Raw genomic sequence first — 20749 nt, 5'->3', positions numbered from 1 at the left:
CCCTCCCATCTCTGTGACTTGCTCCAGCACCCACAAGTCTCCAAAATATTGGCTCTCCTCTCTGCAGTACAGCATAGCTAAATGTTGTGGTATACACTTCAGTGTGCAAAACAAAAAAGCAGAGTATTATTTAAACGGTGATATTTTTGGGGACTATGGTTGTGCAGTAGGGTGACCTTGTACACCAGTCAATGAAAGTGGCCTGCCAGGTGCAGCAAGCAATTAGGAAGAGAAATCCATTGACAAAGGATTTGAGGTCAGAAGTAAGGATGCCTTACTGTAGTTCTGTAGTCCACACCATGCGGTTCTGGCCTCCCTACCCTAGAAAGGATAGACCTATCACAGAGGGAGTGCAGCAGAGGGTCTCTAGACTGGCACTGGGGATTGCAAGACTGTCCTGTGAGGAGAGCTGAAAAATGTGTTGCTGGAAAAGCGCAGCAGGTCAGGCAGCATCCAAGGAGCAGGAGAATCGACATTTCGGGCATAAGCCCTTCTTCAGGAACGTTGATTCTCCTGCTCCTTGGATGCTGCCTGACCTGCTGCGCTTTTCCAGCAACACACTTTTCAGCTCTGATCTCCAGCATCTGCAGTCCTCACTTTCTCCCTTGTCCTATGAGGAGAGAGTAGTTCAGCTGATTTTTGATTTGATTTTTGAAAGAGGAGAGGGGATCTGAATACACATTCAATTGTAATAGGGTTGGACAGACAGAATGCAGGGAGGATGTATGTACTTCATGGTTGGAGAGTCTAGAACCAGCGGTTGCAGTCTCAGGATATAGGGTACCATTTGGAACTGAAATGAAGCAATATTTCCAAACTTAAATGACTATGAACCTATAGACTTCTCTACTGCAGAAGGCTGTAGAGGCTAAGTCACAAAATATATTCAAGAAAGATATCTTTTTTTTTCTGAGATATTAGAGGCTTCAAATGTTATTGGGTGATCAATATGCCATTGAGAGAGAGGATCAGTGTGGTCATATTCAGTGCAGAGCAGGATCGAAGGGCCAAATAGCCTATTTCTGTTCCTAGTTTCTTTGTTTCTCATTCAGGCCTCTTAAGGACCCATCATCAGTGACTGCACCTTTATCTGCCTAGATTTCAAACTCCCTTTCCTCTTGTGATGAAATATATGTGTCTTCTGTACATTTAATATCATTTTATTTTAAAGTTTGAATTTTGAACTAGTGGCATGTAGGTTTTGGTCTAACAGGGTTTAATGATTAAATTGTCAGTATTTCTGCAGCCATTTTCTTTGAGACCAGTGTGTGTAAAGGGGGAGAGACTGTGTTCCTGGGAAATCATCTCCATTGTGCCAATTTTATGTTCAGAGTAAATATTGAATAGCATTAGCCTGTTTTCAGTTAGAAGGATCAGGAATTGACTAGATTCCCTCTTTTTGATAAGAGGAAAACATCCAAAGCTTGGAAAGCTTTTGTTTTCATGGTCACAGATGTTCAGGTTGAGCATTATTTTCCTCCTTTAAGACATTGCTTAAAGCCTATCTCCTTGACCAAAACTAGTTCTTACCTGTCAATAATATTTCCCTATGCAACTCTGTGTCACGTGTTATTTTAAAACACTCCCAGTGAAATGTCTTGGAATGTTTTATGATGCTAAAGGTACCATGCGAATATTTGTTGTTATTGCAAAAACAGTCCTTGCACTGATAAGTACACACCCTAATTTTCTGCAGCAAGTTTATTGGATAATTAAAGTGCAACATCATGGAATTGACTGGGGATGGCAAGACTGTCTTATGAGTAAAGAGTGGCTCAACTGGACCTGTATTCATTTGATTTTCGAAATAGGAGATGGGATCTGAATACACATACAGTTGTAATAGGGCTGGACAGGCAAGATGCAGGGAGGATGTATGTAACTTGATGGAGGCTGTGCTGGAGTGTTTAGTTTCACCAGGCTAAAGGTAGAGAGGCACAAATTGTCTAATCTCTGTCCCCTTCCCAGCAAAACCTGGGACACACTGCACAGCAACATGATACTATCACAAAACCAGCCGGGGTACCCGAAAGCAGGAACGTGTGCAGGATGTGCTGTGGAATTCAGGGAGGTGTGAGGGGCCTGAGACAACAGGAGACGGGGTGTGGATTGGAGTCACTGTGACAGTTTTCATCTCCCCATTCAGCTGCTTCCTGGACTGTGTCAAACTGAAACCACTTTTGTTTCTGCAAGTGCTTCAGTTAAAGGGATTACTCTATGCTCCGGGTTTGGGTGGGGAGAGAGCGGGGGGGGAGCTCCAATCCAAAGCTGGCAAGTGAAGGCTGCCTGTGAATGAAGGGTAGCTGTAATGAGATTACTGTAAGCACAATAAGTAGTTTAGCCTGGTGGTCTGGAGGTCCCAGAGCGGACACAGATTGCACTCTCTGGGTCTTTGGCTGCCTGACTGAATGCGGAGGGACAATCCTTTTTAATCTAGTTTGCAGTTCTCTTGGGGGATTTATTTGTCATTAAGGAACAATCAGGGAGATTTCACCAACATCAATCAGGATAATTAAACCAACAATGTGAGTTCCTGGTTTCAGAATCCAATATCAAGGCAGGAAAGAAATTAACCTCTCAGAGTGTTGTCAAAGTCATAATATTACACTTGTAGCTATTATCTCATTTCTTGGTTCAATTATTGTCATCAGGTAGGTTCCCCCTTTTTTTGTTCTTTTTCTTACTATTTTTCTCTCTCTCTCTCCTTTTTCTCTTTCTCTCACTCTCTCAATCTCCTTTTTCTCTTTCTCTCTATATCAGTCCTTTTCTCTCTCTTTTCCTTCCTCAATCCCTTTCTCCACCAGCCCCCATCCCCCCCCCCACGCCTACTCTCTCTCCCTCCTTAATTCTCCCTCTGTCTCCTCTCTCACACACGCTCTCTCTATCTCTCTCTGCTGTTGCTATGTTGCATGACTCTGAAACCTTAAACGTTGCCCAGCCGGTGCTAAACTAATTTGAGTCAATTAGTTGACATCCTTTTAACAATCACTCAAAGCATCGCGAAGTGAACATAGATGGTGACACATTGAAAAGCTGCTAGCTCCTCATTCCAATCTGCCCTCTCACTTGCCAGTTCTTCACCATGGTATCGGAACTCCCTGGTCACAATTGCATCTCTCCACCATCCGTTAACAACCAAGACTGGCTAGTTATCACCAAGGCCATAAAATCATCACCTTTACCCCAGGTATTTCAGTCCTTCATTTAATTTTAAAAGAATTCAATAAACAGGGGAGCATAACTGTTTTGATCTTGCTCAAACTTGAACCGGGCAATTTTATTCGGTGTCTTTGTGCTGTTCAGAAACTAGGCTTATTGGCTGTCACCTTTGGCAGTCTTTCATCTTGTGTGACTGTGACAGTCAATCTGGTCCAGGAGCCCCTCTCTGATGTGAGGGTCTCTGCCACATTTGCTGCAGAGGGGGACAGTGGCCAGAGGAAGTGTGCGATTTGCTGGCCTCCGTTTTCCCATCACCCTCCTCCGGCCTGGGTTAGAGAAAGGAAGTGAGAGATGTCTTTCTGAACAGCCAGAGGTCACGGTCACCATTGGCTGCCTCGTGTGATCTCACATCAATGTGTGCCATCTCCTCCCTGCAATGATACATGCAGGGGAGGGCTGTATACCCCCATTGGTCATGGCTTTGTTCATGCTGAGTTCAGATACAGACCAGGAGCTGAGCACCCAATCTGCCATGGGTACAATGGACCAAATGGCTGGGAATGAATGTTTTCCTGTTCCCCTTGCTCTAGAGAGCTTATGCTCTGCACAAAACAGCCATTCTATAACATCTTGACTTTGACTTTCCTGGGTCCACTTCAGAATCCCAGCACCCCTTTCTAACATAGAGAAACCATGGAGTAGGGAGAGAGACTTACAACTGAAGGTGGACAAAGACCAAGAGAGAAAGAGGAAGGGGTAATGTGCATGTATCTGATAAAATCTTCCATTGTCCGTATCCACTGTTTCTATAACCACACCCTGACCACCCACCACCTTCCTTCAGCCTTGACTTGCCTCCTCAGGCCTGTTCTGAAATATTGAACTACTGAAATATTCTGAAATAATGTGTTTTATGTGATGACATTAACGTTTAGTCTCTGAACAAAGTGGATTCAGAAAAGGGCTGTTGACTATTTGGACTTAATCTTGAAAAGTGTCCTAGGTTGAATTAGTGTGATGTTTGCCACAGGACAGCCACTCCCTGTAGAAGGTAATCTCCCGTTTTCAATGTGAACAGTGGTATTCGGGGTCATCAAGCTGGAGATTGGTGACAGCAATCCCTGTCTGTTGAAATTGTGACAGTGTGATTTAAATAAAATGTACTGAGAGAGCTTTTTGAGTAAACCCCTGTGCTCCTTTCAGATTTGAAATAGAAAATGTCCAAACATGGGGTCAGGAGTAGGGCATTTTCACCTCTCGTGTGGATCCACTCGATTATCCTGTGGTCCCAGCCTCTGAGCTCTGTTAACACCCTGCACACAGCATCCTTAGTCTCGTCTGTTTGTTGCTGTCTTGTTGACCTCTAGTTACAATCCCATTCATCCATCAGCAAATGTCGTCTCCTCTTCCATTTAATTGGATGGAGCAGATATCTGTCAAAGCCGCAATTTTAGAACTTTCTCCCCATTCTGTTACCCAATCCCCAATATATTGGGTTTTCTCCTGAACTGGAGAGGACAATAAAACTTACCACCCACTTCATAACCTCGAGCGTGGAATGGAGCTTTCCTGGTGGCAGTGCTAACTGCAGTGTGTGAAAACCCTCAGTACCCAGGGCATTCACAGACAAAGCAGTTAACAAATGGACACCAATTCTGCCAGTGTTATGAAGGTGACTTTGCAATGAGTGTGTGCAGCCTGTTTTTCAAGCTTTCACAGTTCTGCATTTTAAAATGTTTAATTCTTTCAAATAACATTTCTAAACGGGTTCATTAAATTATGACACATGCCTCTTGAGCGGGCGGGACCTGAACCTTTCAGCTCAGAGGTAAGGACACTACCACTGTACCATATGAACACTGTTTAGGTCCTTTATAGAGCAACTGATTCATAATAAAATAGGTTTTGATTTTCATATTAATATTTCATTATTAATATTAATAAATTAAGTGGTCGAGTTTGTTTTATCATCAAGTTGGGTCAGGTGGGGATGCCAGAGAGCAATTGGAACTAGAACAGGTGATGATTATCTGTTAAGGGATAACTGGGTAGGTGCATGACTGGGTAATTTTTATGGGAGAAAGTGAGGACTGCAGATGCTGGAGATCAGAGTGTGAAGAGTGTGTAACTGGAAAAGCGCAGCGGGTCAGGCAGCATCCGAGGAGCAGGAGAGTCGAAGTGTCGAGCATAAGCTCTTCATCAGTAATTTTTATATATGTTTATGTCTATACCGGAAGCAAATAATCAATGTGTGCAGGTTTTGTGATGATTAGAGAAAGTACATTGCCTGGATTCTGTCCATGCAAGTTTTAATCTGTGGTGTTCAACAGTGACTACTGTCTGATCATTTTTCTAATTAACTACACCTCCTTCCCCCACCTATAAGAAATGACTTCTCAGCATCAAAAGTTTTTCAGATTTGATTTTGGGATATAGGTGTCACTGGCTGGGCCAGCATTAATTGCCCATTCCTAGTTGCCCTTGAGAAGGTGGTGGTGAGTTGTCTTTGTGCTATTGGTTGACCCACAATGCCCTTAGAGAGGGAATTCCAGGATTTTAACCCAGCGACAGTGAAGGAACGGCAATATATTTCCAAGTCAGGATGGTGAGTGACCTGGTGGGGGGGAGCCTGGTGTTGCTCCCATGTACCTACAACCCTTGTCCTCCTAGACGGTGGAGGTTACCAGTTTGAAAGGTGCTGTCTAAACCATCTTGCTGATTGGTGCAGTGCATCTTGTAGATGGTACACACTGCAGGATGGGATTCTCATAAGGCTTCTGATTGGTGTTGAGCATTTTCAGGATCTGCTATTTTCTTCTTCCCTCTTTTGCTATCTGGTCTATTTATTTTGGGTTCTTGAAGTCTTAAATCTTCCTTTCTGTATGAATGCGGCACTGCTGATCATTTTGGCTCCCGCTGTTGCCAAGCGTTTTCAGAGGAAGAACCCAATTGTTCTTGAGTGAAAAAAAAAATCCAGGTTTCACCATCAAGAACTCAACGTTTCTTTAAGTTCACTCCTTGGGTAAGTCACTGAAAAGGGAAAGTTTACCAGACTGTGATGAAAAAGCATTGGAGAGGGACCAAATGGATAAATGTTTCAAAGTATTGGCACTGACAATGATGGATTAAATGATCTCCTTTTGTGCTCAATGATTTTGGATTTTTTAAAAAAATAAACTTTTTCATGGACCAATATTTATTGCTCATCCCTAATTAACCTTGAGCCTGGTGACTTGTCGGAGCATTGCGTAGAGCAGTTAAGAGTCTACTACATTGCTGTGGGTCTGGAGTCACATGTATGCCAGATGTGAAGGCTTGGTAGATTTTCCTCCGTAAAGGACAGTCGTGAACCAATGAGATTTCAGGACAATCAGTCTTTATTTGATGGTTTCAATTACTGAGACTAGTTTCAATTCCAGAAATGTTTGATCCAATTTTAAACTCCTCCACGACATATCCCCAAGGCACTCACCTGGGGGTCTGACATTAGCAGGATGGCATCATCTCCCCAGTCATATGTATGTTGTCATGTTATTTTTCCAAAATATAGTCTTTACTCAAATTGTCAAATGCATGATATAAGTTTTTAATTTGATTTGACATAAAGTGCAATGCTGTTCAATTTCTTTCAATACATAACACACTTACACATCTTCTATTTCCAATATTTGTTTTCATTTTATATCAAAGACCTCGTGCTATTATCGCTGGACTGTTAATCCAGAGACCCAGGTCATGTGCTGGGGACCCGGGTTCAAATCCTGCCACGGCAGATGGTGGAATTTGAATTCAATAAAAAAAATCTGAAATTAAGAGTCTAATGATGACCATGAATCCATTGTTGATTGTTGGAAAATTCCATCTGGCTCACTAATGTCCTTCAGGGGAGGAAACTGCCATCCTTACCCGATCGGGCCTGCATGGGACTCCAGTCCCACAACAATGTGGTTGACTCTTAACTGCCATCTGGGCAATTAGGGAAGGGCAGTAAATGCTGGCCTAGATAGCATTGCCCTCATCCTGTGAATGAAAAAATAACATTCACTGGTGTATACAGAATGAAGAGCTCTGTGTTCTTCCAAATTACACAGGCTGTGACCTCTCCCCTTTGTAAGACTGATTCAAGCTTTTGTATATCCTCAGCACATAATCCTGGACTTTGGATTGTTTCAGTCTGTAACGCTTGGTCATAGATGGCTCATTGTACTGGAAGACCAACACATTTCAGACAAGAGAGAGCCTTTCACTAATTTGATTTGATTTGATTTGATTTGAGTATTGTCACATGTACTGAGATACAGTGAAAAGTATTGTTTTGTGTGCTATCCAGGCAAATCATACCTTACATAAGTACATCCGGGTAATAGAACAGAATGCAGAATATTGTGTTACAGCAACGGAGAAGGTGCAGAGAAGGATCAACTGTAATATATGAGAGGTCCAATCATAAGTCTGATAATAGCAGGGAAGAAGCTTTTCTTAAATCTTGTTAGGATGTGTTTTCAAACTTTTGTGTCTTCTACCCAATGGAAGAAGGTACAAGAGAAAATAACTGGGGTGGGAGAGGTCCTTGATTATTTTGGCTGCTTTGCTGAGGCAGTGGGAAGTGCAGATGGAGTTGATGGAAGGAAGGCTGGGTTTTGTGATGAATGGGGCTATGTTCACAACTCTCTGTAATTCCTTGTGACCCTGGGCAGAGCAGTTATCATAATAAGTTGTGATACATCCGAATGCTTTCTATGATGCATCTGTAAAAATTGGTGAGAGTCAATGTGGACATGTTGAATTTCCTTAGCTTTCTGAGGAATTAGAAACGTTGATGTACTTTCTTGACTGTATTATTGATGTGGATGGACCAGGACAGATTATTGGTGATATTTCCTCCTAGGAACTTGAAATGCTTGGCTATCTCTACCTCAGCACCATTGATACAGACAGGGGTGTGCCCTCCACTCCGTATCCTGAGGTTGATGACCAGCTCCTTCATTTTGCTAACATTGAGGGAGTGATTGGTTCTCCAGGTGTACCTGATGTGTATGCCTGTGAACAACCACAGAGCATAGAGTCCTGAGTTACAGTGCTGCTCAGGATGGACCTCCATAATAACCACAGCATTTTTTTCTTGATCAGCTCTGCAAAGACACTGTGTATGTTATCGCATTGGAAGTTCTTGGAAGGTGGAGGAACTGGAATAGCTGATAACAGTCTTGCTCCATCCTTCTGGTATGCATTGGCTGCAGGTGTCTGTAGGGCGACTGGTAAATCATTACAGTTCTATTCATGTTCTCCTCAGGCCTGTGCCTCCTCTCCTTTATTGACGGTAGATGCTCTGTGACCCAATATGGCGATGTGTAGCTTGTCCAATTCCCTCATCCAAGCAAATTACCATGGTTTGGTTTGACCCAACAATATGAGAAGAGATTGGTGTTTTCAGGAGTTTGTTTTAATTCATTCATCGGATGAGTGTATGGCTGCCCAGTTCATCCCTAATTGTCCCAGAGGGCAGTTGAGTTAGCCACCTTAATGTGGGTCTGGAGTCACATGTAGGTCAGACCAGGTTTCCTTCCCTAAAGGACATTAGTGAACCAGATGGGTTTTTCTGACAATCAGCAAAGGATTCACAGTCATCATTAGACTCTTAATTCCAGAGTTTTATTGCATTTAAATTCCAGCATCGGCTGTAGTGAGTTTCGAACCTGGGTCTCTGGATTCCTGATGAAGGGCTTTTGCCTGAAACATTGATTTTCCTGCTCCTCGGATGCTGCCTGACATGATGTGCTTTTCCAGCACCACACTCTCGACTCTAATCTCCAACATCTGCAGTCCTCACTTTCGCGTCTCTGGATTAATAATCCAGCAATAATTCCATTAGGACGTCACCTCTCCTTTTAGATGGGACTAGTTTATTGCAGTCAAAAGAAGAGGGGATATGGGGGGGGGGGGCGGTGGGGCAAGATATTTTCTTTGGGTTTCACCTTCTCCCAACCCTCTGAGGAAGAGGTCCCTCTCGTCCTGGCCTTAAATGGCTGACCCCCTTTATCCTGAGACTACAAGCTTTCGTTCTCAACTTTGCACAATGCGTTGATGGTCCAAACGTGGTTAACCAGGACTGGAAGAGTTAATGCACTTCACTGTTTTGTGAGATTCCCAAACATTTTACTGGGAGGTTCCTTTGTGCTTCGGCTTGGCTCCTGTATCCTTTATTCTTTGGCTAATTTTGCTCATTTCTCTTATAAGCTGTCTAGCAGCAAAGAAAGGCTTTGGGTCTGGTAATGCCCTGTAGTCTGTCTTTATTGAATTCCACGTCATCCTTTTAAATGGGAGCATAATTTATCTTGTTTTCTTTAAGCACCGCAATGAAGGCTTTCAAAGGGCCGCTGCTTTCTTTCCCAGCTGCATTTGTTGATGGTACAGTCAATCTGCGTCCTCTCTCTCTCTCTCTTCCTCCCGTCCCTCCACCCACTCTCCCCAATGGGCCATAAAGCATCTACAGCTGTGGTCATTATCGGCTGAGATTTTCTGAATAAAACACTTTGGGGACTTAAATATACCGCTCTTCCAGTCCCCCTTGTCAAAAGGTGACAGTTATAAAACATCTCAGCTTTTCACACAGCAAGCGAGGAGAAGCTGTGAAAAGCACTAATTTAATTGTAAGTATTTTTAAATTATAGATCAGGGGCAGGGTGGAAAAGTTCAAGGCTCAAAGAGCAGTGTCTCCACCAGGACGAAGGTAGTGTTTCAGGGGGCAAAAGAAAGATAAGACGTCTCTGGAAATAGGCAGCATTTATACAGTTGGAACCTGTTAAAATTTTCACTGAATTAATTCAAATGCTGTCCACTGTTTGCTTTAATTTTACTGGCAAAGTTAGACAGATTCCTGCAATAAAGTAGGATTATACGCAGATGTTTGTTAATAATATAACTACAATAACTTCCTTTGTTTGAGTCGTGACGTAAAATTTCATTACTAAATGACTTATCCAGAGAGTTAGAAATCACACAACACCAGGTTATAGTCCAACAGGTCCAACCACCTGATGAAGAAGCAGTGCTCAGAAAGCGAATGCTTCCAAATAAACCTGTTGGACTATAACCTGTGTTGTGTGATTTTTAACTTTGTCCACCCTAGTCCAACACCAGCTCCTCCACATCACGGTTGTCCGGAGAGAGTGAACCTGGGCCTGGGTCTTGTGACCACAACTCAAGCAGCCTCTTCCAAATCCCCTCCAATAAATCGTTGGAAATGATCGATTTTTTGTTTGCACCCTAACCCCGCTCCTGCCATGGATTTTGTGACGAGTGGTTATATTCTTGTGTCGGGATGTGGGGGGGTAGGTCAGGGGTTTGAGACCCAGCTGAGGACCAGGCATTATTGAATGGTGGAGCAGACACAGGGCTGAATGGCTACTCCTGCTCCTATTTGGTATCCATTTGTGATCGCCGTGAAGGTATGTCACATTAGGTTGACATTTTTAAAAACAGAAACCCTCTCTTGCATGATGTCCTGCCATTCTGAACATAAATCGGCTGCTTTTTTTGGCGTGTGAACTGAATTGTTTGCGTTGCCATGCCAACACGAATTAGGACCATCAACCTTTTACACTGCAACAGAGAGGCTTTATTTACTTTGTGCACTCCTCTTCATCTCAGGGTGATGTTAAGCTGCAGACCCTTTTGTTCATCCCTAAGGGGTTTGCTGTCATTGGTTTGTCATCCCTTCCCAGAATCCAGTCAGTAACCAGCTGATGATGTCACACAGGTTGTTTAGAAACTTCTGTCAAGTCTCCATTTGTATCTTGGATTGTTGTGGCTCCCAAAGGATGTGTTTTCATGTTCATAAACCTAATCATAAGTGTGTCAAGGTTAGAATCATAGAATGGTTACAGCACAAAAAGTGGCCATTCGGTCCATTGTATCCATGCTGATTCTGTGAAAGAGTTACGCAGCTAGTCCTACAGATCACATACATTTCTCCTCAGATTAATATCCATATCTCTCTTGAAGCCCTTTAATTAAAGTACCCTCCTTCACACTCTGTGTTTTATGACACTGTTGTTGCATATATAATTGGGAATATAATGCTGTAGTTTATCTAATTCATTCAGTCAGAAAAACTGTCTTCATAATTGAGAAAAGTCTGTTTTATATCTCTTAAGTGGTTTATTGTACCAATGCCATAAGTAAAATCTTAATTGTGACTTAAATCCTTTAACTGAATTCGAAGTTTGGACTCATTACCATAGAACATTACCCTGGGATTAGATGGGACATAAGGAAAAGCTTTTTTACCAAGAGGCAGGTGGGTGCCTGCAGTTCGCTGTCGGAGATAGTGGTGGAGGCAGGGACTGTAAACTCTGTACCTTAAGTGCTGTAAGCCACAGCGCTATGGGCCATGTGCAGGAAGATGGGATTGGAAAGGACATAGAGTCATAGAGATGTACAGCACGAAAACAGAACCTTCAGTCCAAACCGTCCATGCCGACCAGATATCCCAACCCAATCTAGTCCCACCGACCCGACCCGGCCAAACCCTTCCTATTCATATACCCATCCAAATGCCTCTTAAATGTTGCAATTGTACCAGCCTCCACCACATCCTCTGGCAGCTCATTCCATACCCGTACCACCCTCTGCATGAAAAGTTGCCCCTTAGGTCTCTTTTATATCTTTCCCCTCTCACCCTAAACCTATGCCCTCTAGTTCTGGTCTCCCTGACCCCAGGGAAAAGACTTTACCTATTTATCCTATCCATGCCCCTCATAATTTTGTAAACCTCTATAAGGTCACCCCTCATTTCGGTGTCTTTGCGTTAGCATGGACAAGATGGGCCAAATAGTCCCGTTCTGTGTTGCATGATTTCTATTGTATGGTTCTGGGTTGCTAGTCCAGTGACATTACCATGACCAGCCCTTCCACATGATCCATTTCAGGCACAGATGGGGTTTTGGTACAGCTCTGGGGCTCCTTCTTTTCTCTTGGTGGTACCCAGACCAGTTTTCTGTCTTATATTTATGTAACCTGGGTGATGAAGTCTCATGATCTATCATTATAGGGAAACTTGGGTTCTGAAGTGGACAGAACCATGGGGTCGGGAAGTCCAGAACTATCTCCCCCATTTTCTGTGGCTCCACACAAAGGCCGCCTTGCTGATCTTTGAGGGGCCCTATACTGTCCCTCATTATCCTTTTGTCCTTAATATATTTGTTAAAACCCTTTGGATTCTCCTTAATTCTATTTGCCAAAGCTATCTCATGTCCCCGTTTTGCCCTCCTGATTTCCCTCTTAAGTATTCTCCTACTTTCTTTATACTCTTCTAAGTAGTGCAGGGATCGAGACTAGATTTTACATCCAATCCATATATGTTTTCAATTTCGAAGGGGTGAGAGGAAGTATAGAGTCCTGGAGTCATAGGGATATACAGCATGGAATTAGACCCTTCGTCCAACTTGTCCATACCGACCAGATATCTTAAATAAATCTAGCCCCGTTTGCCAGCTTGGCCCATATCACTCCAAACCCTTTCTATTCATATATCCATCCAAATGCCTTTTAAATGCTGTAATTGTACCAGCCTCCACCACTTCCTCTGGCAGCTCATTGCATACATACACCACCCTCTGTCTGAAAAGGTTGCCCCTTAGGTCCCTTTTAAATTTTTCTTCTCTCACCTTAAACCTATGCCCTCTGGTTTTGGACTCCCTTACCGTGAGGAAAAGACTTTGTCTATTTAACCTATCCATGCCCCTCATGATTTTATAAACCTCGATAAGGTCACCCCCTCAGCTTCCAATGCTCAAGGAAACATAGCACCAGCTTATTCAGCCTTTCACTTTAGCTCAAATCCTCCAACCCTGGCAACACCCTTGTAAATATTTTCTGAACCCTTTCAAGTTTCACAACATCCCTCATACAGGAGGGAGACCAGAATTGCATACAATATTCCAAAAGTGGTCTAACCAATGACCTGTACAGCTGCAAACTGACCTCCCTCGGTGCATCATCAGTCTTCTGAGGTATTGGCAATTAAAGTGGATTACCTTTTATTTTAATCCAACATGGTTAAACATTGGGAGGGAGGTGGGTGGGGTTGATAAACTTCCTACCAGCAAAGCAAGGCTAAGGGATTGACCAAGCTTCTCTGTGGACCTTCCTGCAGTACCAGCAATGCCCCCTACCTTATGTTGTTGGAACTGCTAGAACTACCAATCCCACCCTCCCACTGAGGAGGCCCACTCTTGGCCTGTTGGGTTCGCTGAGAGTGTGTTCCGGCTGAGGGGCAGACATTTCTCGGTGCATCATCAGCCTTCTGTGGCATTTGTGAAATGCCTCAGGGAGGGAGGGGGTAACCATATGAATACCGCCCTTCAGAAAGTCCAATCACCAGCATTTGAGCTTAGAAATCGAGTGTGACTGTCCAGTGAAACACTGAGGGAGTGCTGCACTGTTGGAGATCTTCCAGCTGAGAAGTTAAGCTGAGGCCCATTTCCCTTCTGGGAACATTTGAAAAAAACCTCTGCCACCTTTTTAAAGAAGAGCAAGGGAGTTCTGGCTCGATTTATCTCTCAACTGAACGTCACAGAAAGTGTCTGATTTGTTGGTGGTGGGAGATGTGCACGAATTAGCTGGATAAAAGCGACAGCAACAGCACCCCCTTTGTCAACAGGTTTGATGACAAGGTTGGGGTTGTACCTAAGGGAGCGAAGGGCCGAAAGTTTGGATGGAGAGAGGTTGGAATGGGTTGGAATGGGTAAGAGGGGCACGAATTAGCTGCCTTGATTACAACAGTGACTCACTTCATTGGTTGTAAATAATTTTGAGAATTCCAGTGTTTATGAATGGCAATAAACAAATGAGGAATCCAGACAAAATTTACCATCCAGCTCTGCAAGGAAGTATATTCTGCTATCATGTGCATTTCGTCAATGTAAATTGGCTATAACGGGATTGATGAATAGTGGATGCCATTTCTAAAGTGCAAACTTTTTAAACCTGTGTTGGCTATAACACGATTGCATCGCCAACACTTTAAGTGCTATTTTTAATGCGTGATTTTTATATAGGGCAGGGTAGCACAAGGACGGAGCCATCGCATTACAGAAGAAATAACTGTATTGGGATGAAGACCAAAAACTTGGCCAAACAGGTAGGTTTCAACCTGAATCTTGAAGAAAGCGTGTTTATAGAGAGAATTCTGAGGTTCAGGCTGGCAAAGCCTCATCCTCCAGTTGGAGGGATTTGGTGACATTTTGTGAATGACCACCCAGAGGGTAGTATAGGTTGAGGACATTACAACAGGGATTGGGGTGAGCAGGACATCAAGGAGGGATTTGATCATGAGGATGAGCATTATACACCTGAGCATTTGTTTTCATATCCTGAAAACATCCCAAAGTGGTATCCAGCCAATGAAATACACCAGGAAGTGGGAATTTTAGGAAATATAGCAAGCTTCAAAAGCATCAACTGGATAAATGAGCAGTTATCCAGTGCTAGCAGAAGTTAAATATTGACCCAGGTACTGACCCTTACTCTTCAAATTGTACCTTGCCAGACCATTTCAGAGGGTAGGTAAGAGTCATCCACATTGTTGTGGGTATGGATCTGGAGTCACATGTAGGCCAGATTGATGGTAGACTTCCTTCCCTAAAGGGCACTGGTTTACAAGATTCTTTTAAAAATAAATTGATTCACAGAAACCATTACTGAATTTAGATTTATTCATTGAATTCTGTCATGGTAAGATTTGAACCCATGTCCCTAGAGCCATAGGCAGGGTCTCTGCGTGACTAGTCCAATTACATTGGCTGAGTGGTTAGCACTGCTGCCTCATAGCACCAGGGACCCGGGTTCGATTCCCGCCTCAGGCAACTGTCTTTGTGGAGTTTGCACATTCTCCCTGTGTCTGCGTGGGTTTCCTCCAGGTGCTCCGGTTTCCACCCACAATCCAAAGATGTGTGGGCCAGGTGAATTGGCCATGCTAAATTGCCCATAGTGATAGGTGCATTAGTCAAGAGTAAATATAAGGTAGGGGGATGGGTCTGGGTGGGTTACTCTTCGGAGGGTCAGTGTGGACTTGTTGGGCCGAAGGGCCTGTTTCCATACCGTAGGGAATCTAATCTAAAAAAAATTACTCTGTGGCCACCATCGCCCCTTGAGAATATAAAGGGTCCCATTTCACAGCAAAGATGTTGCCTTCTGGTATCTCAACTAACATTAATCCTTTACTCAGCAGCCAAAACAAAATAATTGATTCTTGATCTCACTCTGTTTGTTTGTGGGATCTTGCTGTGTGCAAACTATCATGCCACGACATTAATTAATTAATTGTGAAGTGAATCCATAAAGTAAGTGGCACTTTGCTATGTATTCATTCCTTACCTGAATGCAATTACGTTTTGCTCCAAAGAGAGAGAAAGATAGAGAGACCTTGCTGAAGCTTCTTGTCTGACCTTCATCAGGATGAAAGCAAGAATGCCAAAAGATCACAATGATCCCAGATGTGCTAATAGCTACACCATAAGACCACAAGATATAGGAACAGAAATTAGGTCATTCAGCCCATCAAGTTGGTTCCGCCAATCAATCATGGCTGATTGGTTTTCAATCCCATTCTCCTGCTTTCTCCCCATAACCCTTGATCCCCTTGTTACTCAAGAACATATCTACCTCAGTATTATATACTGGCCTCCACAGCCTTCTGTGGCAATGAGTTCCATAGATTCACCACTCTCTGGCTGAAGACGTTTCTCCTTATCTCCGTTCTAAAAGGTCTTCCCTTTACCCTAAGGCTATGTCATTGGGTCCTAGTCTCTCCTACAAATGAAGCATCGTCCCAACATCTACTCTGTCCAGGCCATTCAGTATTCTGTATGTTTCAATTAGATCCCCCCTTATCCTTTTAAACTCCATTGAGTATAAATCCAGAGTCCCCAAACGTTCCTCATAAGTTAAGCTTTTCATTCCAGAGACCATTCTCGTGAACCTCCTCTGAACACGGTCCAGGGCCAGTACATCCTTCCTTAGATATGGGGCCCAAAACTGCAAACAACCGATTAAAGATAATCATTACTGCTTGTAATGTTTACACTTAATAGAAAAGACATAAACTCTTCGATAAGCACCCAATCTCCACAAACAGGAGGAATACATTCAAATCTTGTGCCTTCCTTGAAATTCTTAAGAGCTTGAGAAGCCTATCTCATGGCATCAAAGAGCCCTAGCAAAATTGGAGTCCAAAGGAATCAGGGAGAAAACTGTTCTCTGGTTGGAGGCACAGCAACGCAAAAGAAGATGCTTGTGTTTAATGTTGTTGAATCATCTCAGGCACAGAGCAGTACTACAGGAGTTCCTCAGGATAGTGTCCTTGGCCCACACATCATCAGCTGCTTCATCTCCTTCCCTCAGTTTTAAGGTTAGAAGTGAGGATGTTAACTGATAAATGCATAACGTTCAGCACAACTCCTAACTCCTCAGATATTGAAACAGTCCTTGTCCATACGCAGCAAGACATACAGGCTTCGACAGACATGGCGAGTAACAATGAACCCATACAAATACCAGGGAATGACCATCTCCTACAAGAGAAAATCCAACCATCACCCCTTGACATTCAGTAGCTTCACCATCACTGAAACCTCCACTATCAACATCCTGGGGATTATGTTGAACTGAAACTGAAACGAACTGGCCATATGAATGTCATGGCTAGAACAGTAGGACAAAGGCTGGGAATTCTGTAGCAAGGAACTTGTTAATTTATAAGATACACGTCAGAAATGTGGTGGAATACTCTCCACTTGTCTGGATGAATGCAACTCCAATAACACTCGCTCAAGAAAAACGATGTGCAGGGATTTGGGATTACCAGACAGCTCTTTCACTGAGCAGCCATGGTGGGCTGAATGGCCTTTCTTTGATAGCAACTTTTTTATATTAGCACTGATTAATGTATTCAAACGTCCCAAGGTTCTTCCCAGGAACTTTACACAACAAAATTTAATCCTGAGCCAGAAAAGATATTAGGGTTAGAAAAAAACCCAAAGTTCTGCAAATGCTGGAAATTAGAAACAAAAGCAGAAATTGCTGGGAAAGCTCAGCAGGTGTGACAGCCTGGAGTCATACAGCATGAAAACAGAACCTTTGGTCCAACCAGTCCATGCCAACCATATTCCTAAATTATACTAGTCCCACCTGCTTGTGTTTGACCAATATCCCTTCAAAACATTTCTTATTCATGTATTTACATTGTAACTGGACCCGTATTCACCACTTCCTCTGGAAGTTCAGTCCACACACAAGCCACCTTGTGTATAAAATTTCCCCCTTGTGTCTTTTTAAAATCTTTTTCCTCTCTCCTCACCTTCAAAATATACCCCCTAGTCTGGAAACACTCACCCCAGGGAAATGACACCTGCCATTCACCTTATCTGCAACCTTCATGATCTTATAAACTCTTATATGGTCACCCCTCAACTGCCTACACTCTAACCCTCCATTCATGGCAACATCCTGGTCAATCTCTTCTGAACCCTCTCCAGCTTAATAATATCTTTCCTGTAACAGGGTGACCAGAACTGGACACAGTACTCCAGAAGAGTCCTCTCTGGACAGGAAGGCATCAAGGCAGGTGCTCAAAACCTTGGTCAAAAAATTAGGTTTTAAAGGAGGAAAGAGAAACAGAGTTTTGGGGAGGAAATTTTCGGGTGAGCTTGGGGTCCAAGCAACTGAGTGCATGGCTGCCAGTGGAGCAATTGAAATGAGCAGAATTAGAGTGCAGACATCTCGGGGAGTTGTAAAGCTGGAGGGGATTACAGCTAAAGATACAGAGGGCTGAGACTATTGAGAGTTGGAGGTGAGGATGAGAATGTTCAAGTGGAGGTATGGCTCACCCAATTAGTGAGCATGAGGCTGATGTGCCAACAGGAGTTGGTAAGCGTATGAACATGGACATGTTATGGACCAGACCAGACCCTCTCAAGTAGCCTAGACCCTATTTCTTTGCTTTATTTAAAGCCAGATGTGAAGTATGTGTTCCAGATATGAGGTGACTGGTCCAACTACTCGACATTAAGCAAAACACAATTTATTTTAAAACTATGGTTAAAATACAAAAGAAAGAGAGGGATTTAGAATAGCTTACCTATTGGAAATCTGAACTGAATAATAGATACTATACCTGCTATTAATTAACTGTTCTAATATAGTAACATCCCATGAACACACCCCTTGGCAAAAAGATAAATTCAGACACAAAGAATGGCAGGAGGTGGGTAACCTCAATGTTATGAGGAGAAAGTGAGGTCTGCAGATGCTGGAGATCAGAGCTGAAAATGTGTTGCTGGAAAAGCGCAGCAGGTCAGGCAGCACCCAGGGAACAGGAGAATCGACGTTTCGGGCATAAGCCCTTCCTGAAGAAGGGCTTATGCCCGAAACTTCGATTCTCCTGTTCCCTGGGTGCTGCCTGACCTGCTGCGCTTTTCCAGCAACACATTTTCAGCAGCAACCTCAATGTTATGCCTTTATAAGGTGCCTGGTGCCATTTAGTCTGCAGGAGTCTTGCCCAGGAGCCCGAACGTTCTGGATTTAAATGCAACTCCAATGACATCAGCATAACATCCAGGCTGAGATTCTCAGTGTAGTACTGAGGGATTGTTTTTCTCTTTCTCTTCCATGCTCACTCGTTGTCTCACTCCTGCATTTGCTGTTTCTCTCAGTCACACTGTCTCTATGTATCTATCTATTTATCGAAGTTTGTTTCTGCTGTGAATGGGATGAGCAAATCAGCCAAGATGTGTGCAGTAGCATCTCAATCACTCTGAAATTGGGCACATGAAAGGCAGCTACAGTTTAGTACTGAAATGTGTGGGGTTAAGATTAAACAATGGAAATCTGCCTCAAACTTCTTATTGGAGTAGGAGAGCACAGGGGTTTGAACAGAGAGAGAGACACTGAAAACAAATTTTATTTAGAGGGAAAGTGGATAAATGGAAGTTTTACTTTGGAGGTAAAGAGGTGCTTATCAATGCTGGATTGGCAGCAAAACTGAGAGAAACAAACTGGACAGTGCAGGAGATTACAGATTCTCAAGGTAGTTACTGAGATGTATCCTACACAGCCGTAAATATATAAGCTGTAATTAATTGGATAGTAGGTATGGCATTCCAACTTCCATCTTCAGTCTCTATTTCTAAACCCACTTGCTAAAGTCCAGGTTGTTTGAATAGGTTTCTATACCCAGCGACCTAGAACCTGGTGTTGTGATTTGGAGCCAGAGGTCGGAAAGACTGGGGTGATACAGTTAGGATGGATAGAACTTTTCAGTATAGGTTACTTGGATGAATGCATTTGGATGTCAGGAAACACTTCTACACAGATTGGAAAATGGAGCTCCTTCATCCAAAGTCTGTTAATGCTGGAGCAGTCAGAGCTGTTGAGAGTAAGATTGATAGATTCCTGTTGAGTGAGGGAGTTGAGGGATGTGGGATTGCTGTACAGATCAGCTATGAACTGACAGATGTTACAATATGTTCAAGGGGCTGAAAAGCCACCTCCTCTTCACATGGTGCTCTCCTCTGGAGTGATAGTAATTTGAAGAAGCCCTCACCATGCTGCTTTATGAAAGTGGAGGATTGGTGCTTGGACGCCTTGTAGTCTGAGAAATTAATTTTGATTGAAAATTTCTCAGTTTCCTTCTGTGACTTTCTCCCAGGAATGGTTTATCATGTTATTTTTGCCATTCCATTAACAAAAATGCTGGGGAAAAGTTTTATGTTTATTTTCAGAATGTGGATAACACTGATACAAGTATATTTTAGACTACCTGCAAGTTCCCGTCCAAGCCACTTGCCTTCCTGACTTGGAAACATTAACATCATTCCTTCAATGTCACTGGATCAACAAACTGGAACCCCCTCCAAACAGGACGGTGGGTGTAACTAACCACAGAGGACTCAGCAGTTCAGGAAGGCAGCTCACGACTACCTTTTCCAGGGCTGTTGGGGATGGGCAGTAAATGTTGGCAAAGGCAATGAGACCAACATCCTGCAAGCACTTTCTCTCAAAAACAGGGGTAGCAATGCTGGCTTCAGTACCATAGCAACTGTATGACCTGTGCACCAAAACCTGTGGTAATAAACGACATTACCAATCCAGGATGACATAACAATCTAATTGAGGAGGCGAGATCGTGAAGGACAGAATAACTTTAGAAATAATTATGTCGGCAGCCCATTATAGTGGGATATGCAAACGTTTATAAATGCACAATAGAAAGCATTCTATCCAGATGCATCGCGGTATGGCAACTGCTGTGCTCAGGACTGTAAGATACTGCAGAGAGTTGTGAACACAGCCCCATCCATCACGCAAGCCAACCTCCCATTCAGTGATTCCATCTAAATTTCTTGTTCCCCTGGAAGGCAGCCAACATCATCAAAAACCCCTCCCATCCCAGTTATAATCTCTTCCAACGTCTTCCTTTGGACAGAAGACTCAAAAGCTTAAGCACATGTACCAACAGGTTCAGGAACCATTTCTTCTCTGCTGATACTAGACTCCTGAGTGGACCTCTCAAGTTTCAAATCTAACGTTG

The sequence above is a fragment of the Chiloscyllium plagiosum genome, unplaced genomic scaffold, assembly GCF_037043375.1.
Source record: "Chiloscyllium plagiosum isolate Xiang-an unplaced genomic scaffold, Cpla_swu_hap1 HiC_scaffold_19, whole genome shotgun sequence".
Lineage (NCBI taxonomy): Eukaryota > Metazoa > Chordata > Chondrichthyes > Orectolobiformes > Hemiscylliidae > Chiloscyllium > Chiloscyllium plagiosum.
Note: the sequence above shows the minus strand (reverse complement) of the source record.